Source organism: Furipterus horrens, unplaced genomic scaffold (genome assembly GCF_987537825.1).
Source record: "Furipterus horrens unplaced genomic scaffold, mFurHor1.1.pri manual_scaffold_1, whole genome shotgun sequence".
Taxonomy (NCBI): Eukaryota; Metazoa; Chordata; class Mammalia; order Chiroptera; family Furipteridae; genus Furipterus; species Furipterus horrens.
This window is the reverse complement of record NW_028327171.1, coordinates 142,984,099-142,995,873: the sequence shown is the minus strand read 5'-3', so window position 1 is coordinate 142,995,873 and position 11,775 is coordinate 142,984,099. Positions and strand designations below refer to the sequence as shown.

The 11,775-nt window shown below is 37.1% G+C and overlaps 1 non-coding gene across 1 annotated transcript; it reads left to right on the top strand.

Moving 5' to 3' along the window:
• Positions 1–306: 306 nt before the first annotated feature.
• On the top strand, positions 307–413 carry LOC150021996 (U6 spliceosomal RNA). Its single transcript, XR_016513906.1, has one exon. It is a non-coding gene; the product is annotated as a U6 spliceosomal RNA (small nuclear RNA).
• The last annotated feature ends 11,362 nt before the right edge of the window (positions 414–11,775 follow it).

Genomic DNA, 11,775 nt, shown 5'->3' with positions numbered 1-11,775 from the left:
AAATAACTCACCAAGACACTAAATATAATATAATATTTGTCCAACGAGGGTTTGACTAAAAAGATAATAATAATACTTCCAAACTATGATTATGAAGTTACTTCATAATATTAGGTGTTACTGGTACTTTAACATACTTAAAAAAGAATCTGTGAGTGTTACATTTCTGTGGCAGTCTGTAATATTCTATCTTTTTTGTCTTCCTCAATACTCCCTTAACCACCAAACTGTCAGAAAAAGATATGATTTGAAGGATAACTTGGTTTCATAGGTATATAATTATCATTATATTTAAAAGAAATTTAGGTGCTCGCTTCGGCAGCACATATACTAAAATTGGAACGATACAGAGAAGATTAGCATGGCCCCTGCGCAAGGATGACACGCAAATTCGTGAAGCGTTCCATATTTTTAAGAAAGACATAGGCAGCAACACACTCATCGTAGGGGACTTTAACACCCCATTGTCAACAATGGACAGATCTTCAAAGCAAAGAAACACCAAAGATATTGAGGCACTGAACAACACTTTAGATCAAATGGACTTAGTCGATATATATAGAAGTTTACACCCCAAAGAAGCAAAATATACATATTTCTCAAGTGCACATGGAACATTTTCAAAGATAGACCACATGGTAGGACACAAAACAAGCCTCAATAAATTCAAGAAAATTGAAATTATATCAAGCATCTTCTCAGATCACAATGCCTTAAAATTGGAAATCAACCTCAAGGAAAAAACTCAAAAACACTCAAACTCATGGAGAATGAATAACATGCTATTAAATAATGAATGGGTTAACAATGACATCAAGGAAGAAATCAAAAAGTTCCTGGAAACCAATGATAATGAACACACAACAACCCAAAACCTATGGGATACAGCGAAAGCAGTCTTAAGAGGAAAGTTCATAGCAATACAAGCCTACCTAAAAAAGCTAGAAGAATCTCTAATAAAAAATTTAACCCTACAGCTACAAGAACTAGAGGAAGAACAATAAGCAAAACCCAGATCAAGTAGAAGGAAGGAAATCATCAAGATCAGAGCAGAATTCAATGACATAGAGTCTAAAGTAACAATTCAAAAGATCAACAAGAGTAGGAGCTGGTTCTTTGAAAAGATAAACAAAATTGACAAGCCTTTAGCCAGGCTAATCAAGAAAAAAAGATAGAGGACCCAAATAAATAAAATCAGAAACAAAAGAGGAGAAATCACAACTGATACCACAGAAATACAAAGAATTATAAGAAATTATTACGAACAACTGTATGGCAAGAAATTTGACAACCTAGAGGAAATGGACAGATTCCTGGAAAACTATAGTCTGCCCAAACTGAATCAAGAAGAAGCAGAAAGTCTGAATAGACCAATAACAGCTAGCGAAATTGAAGCAGTAATCAAAAAACTCCCAGCACACAAAAGCCCAGGACCAGATGGCTTCACAAGTGAATTCTACAAAACATTTAGGAAAGAACTAACTCCTATCCTCCTCAGACTATTCCAAAAGATACAAGAAGAGGGAAGACTCCTAAACTCGTTCTATGAAGCCAGTATAACCCTAATTCCAAAACCAGGTCAAGACACAACAAAGAAAGAAAACTACAGACCAATATCGCTGATGAACATAGATGCTAAAATCCTCACCAAAATATTGGCAAACCGGATCCAGCAACACATTAGAAAGATCATACACCACGATCAAGTAGGATTCATCCCAGGGATGCAAGGATGGTTTAATATTCGCAAATCAATAAACGTGATACACCATATAAACAAAATGAAAGACAAAAACAACATGATCATATCAATAGATGCGGAAAAAGCATTTGATAAAGTACAACACCCATTTATGATAAAAACTCTCAGCAAAATGGGAATAGAGGGAGCATACCACAACATAATAAAGGCCATATATGAGAAACCTGAAGCCAACATCATACTCAACGGGCAAAAACTGAGAGCATTCCCCCTGAGATCAGGAACAAGACAAGGATGTCCGCTCTCTCCACTCCTATTCAACATAGTCCTGGAAGTTCTAGCCACAGCAATCAGACAAGAAAGAGAAATAAAAGGCATCCAAATTGGAAAAGAGGAAGTAAAACTGTCATTATTTGCAGATGACATGATAGTGTACATAGAAAATCCTTTAGACTCCACAAAAAAACTACTCAATTTAATAAGTGATTTCGGCAAAATAGCAGGATACAAAGTCAATATTAAGAAATCGAAGGCATTTTTATACACCAACAATAAAAACTCAGAGATAGAAACTGAAAGAAAAATCCCATTTACCATAGCAACAAGAAAAATAAAATACCTAGGAATAAACTTAACCAAAGAGGTAAAAGACCTGTACACAGAAAACTACATAACACTGAAGAAAGAAATTAAAGAAGATACAAATAAATGGAAGCGTATACCATGCTCATGGATGGGAAGAATCAACATCATTAAAATGTCCATACTACCCAAAGCAATTTATAGATTCAATGCAATCCCTATTAAAATACCAGCAACATATCTCACAGACCTAGAACAAATACTTCAAAAATTTATATGGAACCAAAAAAGAGCCCGAATAGCCACAGCAATTTTGAGGAAGAACACAGTAGGAAGAATCACAATACCCGATATCAAACTATACTACAAGGCCACGGTAATCAGAACAGTCTGGTACTGGCATAAAAAAAGACATATAGATCAATGGAACAGAATAGAGAGCCCAGAAATAAGCCCAGGTTCATATGGTCAACTAATATTTGACAAAGGGGGAAAGAACATCAAATGGAGTGAAAAGAACCTCTTCAACAAATGGTGTTGGGAGAACTGGACAGGGACATGCAAAAAAATGAAACTAGACCACCAGCTCACACCATACACCAGAATAAACTCAAAATGGATCAAAGACTTAAATGTAAGCTGTGACACCATAAAAGTCCTAGAGGAAAAAATAGGCAGGAAAATTTCAGATATCCCACGTAGCAACATTTTCACTGATATATCTCCTAAGGCAAGGGAAATAAAGGAAAGAATAAACAAATGGGACTACATCAAACTAAAAAGTTTCTGCTCAGCTAAAGAAAACATCAGCAAGATGCAAAGAAAACCAACCATATGGGAAAATATATTCGCCAACGACATCTCAGACAAGGGATTGATCTCCAAAATATATAAAGAACTCATACGACTCAACACCAAGAAGACAGACAACCCAATTAAAAAATGGGCAAAGGACCTGAACAAACACTTCTCCAAAGAAGACATACAGAGGGCCCATAGACATATGAAAGTATGCTCAACATCACTAGCCATCAGAGAGATGCAAATTAAAACCACAATGAGATACCACCTCATACCAGTCAAAATGGCAATCATCAACAAATCAACAAACAACTTGTGCTGGAGAGGATGCGGAGAAACGGGAACCCTGGTGCATTGCTGGTGGGAATGCAGATTGGTGCAGCCACTGTGGAAAACAGTTTGGAATTTCCTTAAAAAACTAAAAATGGAACTGCCTTTTGAACCAGCAATTCCATTGCTAGAATTATATCCAAAAAATCCTGAAACACCAATTCAAAAGAACCTATGCATTCCAATGTTCATAGCAGCACTATTTACAACAGCCAAGTGCTGGAAACAACCTAAATGCCCATCTGTAGATGAGTGGATCAAAAAACTGTGGTACATTTACACAATGGAATTCTATGTAGCAGAAAGAAAGAAGGAACTTCTACCATTTGCAACAACATGGATGGAACTAGAGAAAATTATGCTTAGTGAAATAAGCCAGGCAACAAAAGAAAAATACCTTATGCTGTCACCTATTACAGGAAACTAATGAACAACACAAACAAATGAGCAAAACTGAACCAGAGGTATGTAAACAAGAAGTAGACTAACCGTAACAAGGGGGGCGGGGGGGAGGAAAAGAAAGGTGTAAGGGGATGGGTCAAGTTAAAAAATATATATATATATGAATGACCCACAGACAGGTGCAACTGAGTGGGGACTAAATGTGGGGGAGGGGAGGGACAGGGTGCAGGGAAACAAGAGGGCTAAAAAAGTGAGACAACTGTAATGGAAAAACAAACCAAAATTTCTTAGTGGGGGAAAAATGAAAATATGAAGAATGGAAATGCCAGTTCAGTGAATATTAGGACAAAGATTTTCCTTCACGTTGCATATTTTTCTCCCTATTTGATCCCTCCAGAGTTTGGCATTCTTAACAAGTAAGTAATGACATAAGTTCCTTTGCATAGAACTAATAAGACCAGTTGTCAACAGAGGTTCTTTTTTTTTTTACCAAGTCTTTGACTGGAATGTCAAGCCTAAAGGAAACATACTTGGGCTCAGATTGTTACCAGAAAGCCCTGAGGAACTGGGAATGACTTTCAAAGGTAATAAAAGCCCGTGAGATAAAAAGGCCTGGTACCATGGTTGGTTGTGCGGTCCACAGCAATCTTCCCAGGGAAGGAACGAAGGTTGTTTTCCTGAAAGATGGCTAGAAGGGACCTTAAGGCACAAGGAAAGACCAGAAAGACTTGGAAAAAACAGGTGTGTACAGGCAAGGATGAATGCTAGATATGTGGCACAGCTTCTGTGCCCTGAAGAACAGACTGAAGGTCACCCCAAATATTCCTTGGGTAAGTTCCAGCAAAGCAGAACTAAAGATCATAAGTGATCATTTGCTGCTCTTGTTATGTTTATGCAAACGAACAGGATAAATTAAAAATGGACTTAATGTAGTCCCTTTAAAGACAAGGAGGGTAACCTTAGGGAGAAAAATTATTATTCAAGGAAAATCACAATGATCAGTAGTAGAGTATAAAACAGGGCAACTAACCGTCTTAAAAGTTTCTTCTCCAGATTTAGAGACTTGTTTGCGGGTTATGTTACCTAAATTAACACGTGTTTTCTGTTTTCAAAGGGCATAAGCCTATGACCGCATTACCTGAGTGATTGTCTGTATGTATAAGCCTCACTTAATCCTCTCTGCAGCGCTGCCTCCTGAGACTCAACGGTTTGGCTGAACTAAATGGCTGGGTTGGGGAAGAACGGGGTGGTCTGTGGACTTCACTTTAAAATGGGTTTCTCTTTTCTATCCTAATGGCTTGGACAGAAAAGGCCCAGAGGTCTGAGAGGGGGAAAAACCTAAACTATTTACCTCAGCCCAAACTAAGTATAATGGGCAAAAGGGTTTTGGACAGGCGAGATGTGCCTAGCACACCTTCTTACAAACAAGCCTTTTTTTTTTTTCTTTCCCTAATATGGAACATTGAAAAATTAATCCCTGCCTTCTGTCATCTAGTAGTTATGGATTGAATGATGTCTTTTAACCCTTTTTGCCAAATCTGTTGCCCCCAGAACACAACAAGGACACCAGCCTGTTAAACCAAGCACGCCGTTGACTGGAGACAGCCAACTGACCTGGAGTCTGCACGATCCTTCCCAATGTGGGAAGGCCACCCTCCCCTCCACACCCCCACTCTTATTAGGGTTTTCTGGACCCAAGGGTAGGTAGGACGACGACCATGTCCAGCTTGAAGCAGCTAGAGGAGCTTGAGACCTTCGCCCATTGTCCTTTACAAGATTACAAAGGGTCCTAATATTTTAGAGGGGGGGGATAGTTAATTTTTATGAACCAGGGGTATGGACTTGGGGGGGGATTGCTGGGGGAGGGGGGTGCTGGGTGGAGGGGAACAAGGGGGAGAAAATTGGAACTGTTGTAACAATATAATCAATAAAAAACATTATAAAAAAAGAAAATATAGTAAAATAAATAAATAAATAAATAAATAAAGAAAGAAAGAAATTTAGTGATCTTTAATGGGTGTATTTTTAAATCAATATTAAAGAAAAGTGTATCTTTTTGCCCTTGGGAACAAATTTGCTTCAACTGTTTAGTTGAGATGATACAGCCTTGTGACATGTGAAGACCTTTAGGTAAAAAGAGTGACATAAAAACAATCAAATCATATTTGACTTACATTCTTCATCATCACTGGTGTGAAACCTTAGCATCATCTCAAGATTGTAGGCTGAAATGGCAAAGTGATCATCTGCTTGAATGCTGATTCAGGAACAACTCTTCTCAGGATTCTAATTTTATAATTTCAGGAATAAGAGACAGGATTACGCAACCTCAAAAAATATGTTCCACATTAAAAAATAATCATAATGCCACATACTGGGACTATCCACACTTGCTATACCCTCTTTTATTCCAAAAAGCTTGTAAGAGATTTAACTGTGATACTTAATCAATCACAATTTGCTAATGATATAAAAGTGGCAGGTTCAAGTGCACTTTAGATCATTTGAGAAGCCTTTTATTTTTCATGTACTCCCTTTGTCTGGTGTAGAATAAGCTTTAAAACTCTGTCTCAACCCTCTCTACAGTGAAAAGACAGAGAATAATCACAAATGGGAACTGATTGCTGTTCACCAAACTTGAGATAAAATGCAGGTCCAAAGCCTTCATATTCAGACAAGATGGAGACCTCTTATATCATATTGAAATGATTGCTGCCTCACTCCCCACCCTCTGACATTCATCACTGTAATAAGAACATCTTTACAGAAAAAAGAAAGAACTATAGATTTAAATTTGATACCTTTTATTTCTACCAAATGTTTTTTTTTTTAAATTTTTGTTTGTTTTACCTGATTTAACAGATCTCCAATATATCTCTTCTTTCTCCAACCTATCTTCTCTAAATTTCTTTAGAAATTATTGGTATTGTCAAGGTCTCTACCTGAAAATTATTTAAACCCCTGGTTTGTGAATGAAAAATAAAAGTTGTTTAATTAGCAGTTGCTGAATTTCTTGCCACTTTTTAGAAACACATATGTCCAGAATTCCCCACTCACTCTCCACATCAGAGCTTACACATTAGATTTCTTCTGGGTTATTTCATGCCTACCATAGTTTTTATTTGATCAAGTGTGTGTGTGTGTGTGTGTGTGTGTGTGTGTGTGTGTGTGTTATTTCAAAGACATACATACTGTACTAGTACAATAGTCCAGGTTTTTGGCTTCTCTTGAACATAATAAAAAAAGCCAATGTTCTTTCAGAGAATTTGCTTTTCTTATGTAGCAAATACCTCCGTTAGCTAGAGCATGTATGTGGCTGTTGTTCCTACCCAGCTCTCTTTATTAATTAGTGTTTTCTAATTTCTATATGCATTCTCATTTATCCATCAGAATTCATACATTTAATAACTCATTTGTTCAGTGTTACTGAGAATGACATTGTTACCTTTTTTTTTTTTTTTTTACATACTAGATTACTAGTTTATTGTAAAAGTATATGACTGAGGAATGTTAGGTGGAAGAGATACATACGACAAGGTACCTGGGAAAGGGTGCAAAGCTCTCATGTCCTCTGGGAGTGTGTTACTATTCCCAAATCTCTGTGTTCACCAACCCTGAAACTCTCTGAACACCATCCTTTCTTCAGGATAAAATTTTAATAAATTATTTTGAAAAAATTTTAGTATATCCAGAGCTGATAATTCTTGATGAACAATATTTTCAAAAATATTTAACAGTTTAAGTAAATCAGTTCTGTATGTCTGTTGTAACTTTAATATACAGATATAATGTACTTAATATATAAATTTGAATATAAATTTATACAAGAGCATTTTAATGTTTCTGCTGACATATCCTGTAACTGTTGATGGCTGTACAAGACAAAATTTTCTTCATGATTTGTATATATTTAAAAGTTTCAAAACACCTGTTTATATATTTTATACCTGCTGCTTCAGTAACAAGAAAACATATATTTTAAAAATTACCTGATTGATTCAAAGTTTCACATAAAAATATAGTATTCTTTTATGTCAAATGTGGCCATTTTTAACTTGATTACTGTTAATTCTGTCGACATGTGCTTGAAAATATTGCAGCAGTTTTTAAAGCCCGGGATTTAAAACTCTGAAAATATTTTTCTTTCTTTTTTAGGAATTAACTTCCTGATGTCTTTATTTTTTAAGTACATTTTATTGATTATGCTGTTACAGTTGTCTCAATTTTCCCCCTTTTACTCCTCTCCTCTTGGTATGTGCTTCCCTCCAGCAACACCCACACCCCTAGTTCATGTTGATGGGTCATGTATGTAGGTTCTTTGGTTTCTCTCTTTCCTATACTATTCTTAACATCTCCCTATTTTGTTCCTATCAATTATGCTTCATAATCCCTGAACAATTTCCCCTTTTCTTCCCCTTCCTCCTCTAAGCCGATAACTCTTAATGTGATTGCCATACCTATGATTCTGTTCCTGTTCTAATGGTTTGCTTAGTCTGTTTTTGTTTCTATTTTTCAGATTCAGTTGTTCATAGTTGTGAGTTTGTTGTCATTTTAATGTTTATAGTTTTGATCTTCTTTTTCTTAAATAAGTCCATTAACATTTCATGTAATAATGGCTTGGTGATGATTAATTTCTTCAACTTTATCTTGTCAGAGAAGTACTTTATCTGCCCTTCCATTCTCAATGATAGTTTTGCTGGACAGACTAATCTAGGTTGCACATCCTTGTTTTACATCACTTTGAATACTTCTTGCCAGTTCCTTCTTGCCTGCAAAATTTCTTTTGGGAAATCAGCTGATAGTATCATGGGAACTTCTTTGTTGGAAACTCTCTGCTTTACTCTTATAGCTTTTAAGATTTTTTCTTTATCTTTAGCCTTTGGCATTTTAAGTATCATGTGTCTTGGTGTGGTCTTCTTTGGGTCCAACTTGTTTGGGACTCTCTGTGCTTCCTGGACCTGTATGTCTATTTCCTTCTCCAAATTAGGGACGTTTTCTTTCATTATTTTTTCAAATAAGTTTTCAGTTTCTTGCTCTTCCTCTTCTCCTTCTGGCATCCTTATGGTTCAGATCTTGGTATGTTTAAAGTTGTCCCAAATGTTCTTAAGCCTCTCCTCATTGCTTTGCATTCTTATTTCTTCTTTCTGTTCTGGTTGAATGTTTACTTCTTTTTTTGTTCCAAGTTCTTGATTTGAATCCCAGCTTTCTTCCCATCAGTGCTGGGAATATATATATACGTATATATATATATATATATATAGTATATATATATATATATTTTTTTAATATCACTTAATGACTTAATGTAACCTTCATTTCTCCCTTTACTTTATTTTTGTCATACTTTATGAGTTCTCTGAGCATCCTTATCACCAGTGTTTTGAACTCTGCATCTGGTAGGTTGGTTATCTCTGTTTCATTTAGTTTTATTTTCTGGGGTTTTGTTCTGTTCTTTCATTTGGGCCATATTTCTTTGCCTCTTCAATTTGGCAGCCTCCCTGTTTGTTTTTGTGTATTATGTAGAGCTGTTTTTACTTCTTGTCTTAGTAGCATGTTCTATGTAGCAAAGGCACCTGTAAATTATGTGGGGTGGAGTCTTAGGTAATTGCCAGGACTAGGCCACCCACTTCACTGCTTTGTGGCTCTGTTTGTGGTGGAGCACTCAGAGAAGGGACAATGCCGCTGCCTGGCTTCTGGCTATTTGCCTGGCACTATTCCTGTTTCCAGTCACTTTATCTACTTTCCATATGCAATTGCCTCCCTCACAGTTGCTGTCCTGGGGTTTGCACACCTAAGACTACGTGGGCCTTTTAAGTGATGAAAACTTAACCTTTCTTCCACTGCCCCAACTCCAATGGTTTTTATAGCCAGATAAATGGGGGTTTATCTTCCTGGTGCTGGGACCCTTGGCTGTGCGGTCTGGGCTGGGGTTGGGATCACTTGCTCCCAAGGTATCACTCCTGACTTATATCCACCACACATGAATGTAGAACCCTCTGTGTCACATCACCCCTTCACCCTGTCTTTGCGACTCCATCCCAACTACCAGTCTGGATGAATGTGGCTTCTTTAAATCCTTTGTTGTTGGACTTCCATACAGCTCGATTTTCTTATGATTCTGGTTGTTGTTTTCGAGATCCAGTTGTAATTCTTTCTATGGTTGCATGAGGAAGTAAAACGTGTCTATCTACCAGAAGTCTGAAAAATTCTAATGCCTCTCTGATATCATTTAATACAATGCCCACACATATGCTTTTATTTGTTAATAATACATGAACAATAATTAGTGCATAAGCAGTGACTTTGTCTGCAATAGTTCTCAATGTCATATCTTTGATATCTGTGAGATACTGGAGGCAAGAGCTCCCAGTGTTTTCTCTGCCCCATTTGAAGATCTCCTTTCTCAGGGAACTATAGCACCTGCAATCACCTCTGCTGTTATTGCTAAAGTGCCTACCTTTACCTCAGCTAAGCCTGACCTAGGTCTTTACCTAACCAACCTTATGAGAAAAACAGAAGCCTGTACCATCCAGAGTGTGCGCTTACACCCTAGGGTCCAACACAATTGTTCAGCACATTATCTTCACCAGTCTTCCTTTAAATTCTTTATTTCATTGAATTGAATCATCATGCATTTAGTTGGGCAAGCTTACATTCCAAGCATTCCTTTAATTTTTTTTCTCTTACCTTCTCTATAAATACCTAAGCTTTCTTTTTGTTAAGATTTTATTTACTTATTTTTAGAGAGAGGGAAAGGGGGTGAGATGGAAAAGAAGAGAAACATTAATGAATGGTTGCTTCTTTCATGCCCTCAACTGGGGACCCAGCCTGTAACCCAGGCATGGACCCTCACTGAGAATCAAGCTGGCAACCCTTTTGTTTGCAAGCTAGAACTCAATCCACTGAGCCATACCAGCCAGGGCTACCTAAGCCATCTTAGTTCCCTTCTTACTCCATCTATCAGCAACATTTGACACAATTGAGCACATTTATTTTATCATTACCCATCTAACTTGTTTTTTAGGACACTATACTGTTATTTTTTCTCTCACTCCTCAATCTCTTTTGTAGTTCTCTTCTTCTAATCTCTTAATGTTGGAGTTCCTCACAGGTCAGTCTTCAGCCCTCTCCTCTCTTCTCCCCTCCTGTCCCCTCCTCTCCTTTCCTTCTTTCTCCTCTTCTTGTCGTCACCCACTCCATTGATTATCTCATTCATTCCCATGGCTTTAAATATTATCTCTGTGCTGATGACCATCAGATTATGTCTCAAAGCAAAGTATCTTTCCACAGTCCAGATGCATATACTGTATCCATCTCTACTTGGACATTCAGTAGGCACCACAACTTAACATGTCTGAAACCAAACTTCTGATCTCTCCCAAAATCTGCTCCAAGCTCACATTTTCTAACTGACTTCATTGTAACTCCACTTGCCATACATTCAAGTCAAAAAGAATCTTCCTCACACTTAATATCCAATCCCTCAGGAAATTGTATTAGCTCAAATTTTAAAATAAATCCTGCTTCTCACCATTTCTCAGAGCTTCACTGTTTCAATGCAGCCATCATCATCTCTTTCCAGAATTCTGGCCATAGTATTTAAAGAAAAATGTCCTAGTTTATTCTTGTCCCTCTGCAAGCTAGTCTTCATAAACCAGACAGTATAAAATATTTAAACATGGAAATTCAATCATAACATTCCTTGTTCAAAGCCGTTACTCGGTGTAAAGCTGATGGACTTAAATGGTCTATAAGACCTAATTGATCTACAAGGCCTCAGTGGTCTACAAGGTTTTATTGCCACTCTGAGATTTCTGGTCTTAATATTACTCTAGGTTTATTTCTCCTGCCTCAGGACCTTTGTGCTGGCATTCTCCCTCTGCCTGGTATGCCTTTCCACCAGTTTTAATATGCCTCAGTCTTTCACCTTTTTCAAGTCTTCTTCAAGTGACCCATGT